A 2,500-nucleotide genomic window follows, 5' to 3' on the forward strand; every position below is an offset into this window, starting at 1 on the left:
TACCAAGTCCATGGCAAGCACAACCAGCATGGCTATCATAGCATACTTCAGAGGCATGCCATTCCATCAGGATTACGGCTAGTTGGGCAGTCCTTCATTCTTCAGCAAGATAATGACCCGAAACACATCTCAAAGTTGTGCAAGAACTGGCGAAGAAAGAAAGTGAAGGACAACTCAATCTAATGACCTGGCCTGCCCAGTCTCCAGACCTCAATCCCATAGAACTTGTATGGGACGAACTAGACAGAAGAGTCAAAGCAAAGCTACCCACAAGTGCCCTACATCTCTGGGAATTGCTGCAGAAGAGCTGGGAAGACATGTCGGGTGATTTCCTGCTGAAACCGAATGCCTCGTGTTTGTGAGGCTGTTAAGGCAAAGGGTGGCTATTTTGAGGAATCCAAGATTTAGAGACAATTTTCTTGAACATTGCTTTGATACTCCTTGTGTTTTGTATATTGTAACATGCGTTTTCATTTTCAAGTATTTACGGAAACGTATACCACATAAAACATTGTCAATTATGTAAAAAACCTAGTTTCCAGCAAGTGTACTCAAACTGACTGGTACTGTATGTATGTGTGTAATATAATTGGTCAACCCTTTACAGATGTACTTTAACATGAATCATAACGTTAAGATTCCATTTTTTTTTTTTTTTTAATTCTCAAGTTGGTTACGTAAAAGAATAGAAGATTTTTTCCAGGTTTACGTATATCTAACAATGAATTATTTCATCGTTGTAAAACACGTGGCTTGGAGTGTTTCCGGGAAAGGAAAGTTTGACGTGACGTCTGAGAGCTACCCCACGACTCCATATCATTGTTATTTCAATAAATGGCATCGAAAATAATAATAATAATAATAATAATAATAATAATAATAATAATAATAATAACACGGGTTAACAAATAAAATTAATCACGGTTGAAGTTTTACAAGTTGTATTTTTTTTGTTTTTGTTTTTTTAAGAGTTTCACGTCGCGAGTTTACCAGTAGACCTGCCTCTCAAAACAGATGCACCTTAACATCATTAACTATTATAATAGACAAACAATTAAAATATGTTTTTTTGTTTTTTTAACGACACAATAATAACAAAAAGGTAACAACTTTTAACCACGTAAATCTAGCAGCATAGCTAGGCCTAAGTTTGTGGAACACATCGATATACGCGCGTAAATTAACTTAATAATGATTTAGCCGTTGTTATTTAAATTCATATTTAGATAGTAACTACCTATAGTGAAGCCTTATAATGACTAACGATTTATAATACTGTACTACACTTACCTTGCTGTTTTCTCTTATCTATATCGAGTCTATTTTCGTTGCCAATTTGATGGCTTCTCTGCCGGGTATTAAACGTTTCCACCCTCATTGGCCTAGGGGGTTGATTGGCATGACTGCAACCAATTAGAATTCGGAATTAAAAGCGGGTGGAATCCACCCCACAATCTTTCCCGAACAGCGTGTTTAACGCGGTTAACTTTCAAACGCAAGAAAGCTTCAATTTCACATCGAAGCTTCACAACTTGAAATACAATGTATGCAGATATTCATACCTGCCATGTAAACTGCCTGCATGTTGTAGTAATTTATTGATAAATTAAGATATTGATTTTGGGATCAACAGCTGCGAAATCACAAGTTGTTTGACCCAGTAATTAAATCCTGGTCTGGATTCAATCAAAAACAGTGACGCTCCCTTTAAACTTATGGCACCGCTATAAAATTGGATTTAATTCAGGCACCTATTAATTTATTTTTGAAATCTACAACAATACAAACAAGTATATATATATATATATATATATATAGAGAGAGAGAGAGAGAGAGAGAGAGAGAGAGAGAGAGAGAGAGAGAGAGAGACTACCCCAAGTCAAGCATACTTAGAAAAATAGTAGTCCCAGACAAATTATTATCCGGCCACTCAGATTATTATAATATTAATTATTATTAATATTATATATTATTATTATTATTATATTATTATATATTATTATGTTTATAATCTTTAAAAGGTAGTGTTTGGTACAAATGTTAGATTGTCTTTGAATCTCTTTTAAAGGTGGTTATAACAACAAGGAGGTCTCTGTATTGGGTGTAGATTTCCCTCAGTGGTTTCTCATGCATCATGCTTTCTGCCTCACTCTACACCACAAACAGCAGCATACACGTGGAGATTGCAGCTCATGTAAGAACCATTACAATGTTTTTACTGTAAAACAAAAAGCTTTGTACTGTTTTTTATACTTTACTGGAAGTTGTTTCTTTCACAATATATTATATCGTGCCCGTAGCCAGTTACCAAAAGTGTAAGCTATCTGAGATCCCAGGTCAAAGTGTTTCCAGAACACTGACAACAATGAAGCTGCCGTGTCAGATTCTTTATGAGCCTTTCCATGTAGCATTGGCACAGGCAGCTGGAGAGGCAGTTACTTAGTGAACAAGCTAGGTTAATATTATTACCAGGTTGTGCTTATACTTCTGAAGCAAGCTG

Source organism: Polyodon spathula, chromosome 11 (assembly GCF_017654505.1).
Source record: "Polyodon spathula isolate WHYD16114869_AA chromosome 11, ASM1765450v1, whole genome shotgun sequence".
In the NCBI taxonomy this organism is placed as follows: Eukaryota; Metazoa; Chordata; class Actinopteri; order Acipenseriformes; family Polyodontidae; genus Polyodon; species Polyodon spathula.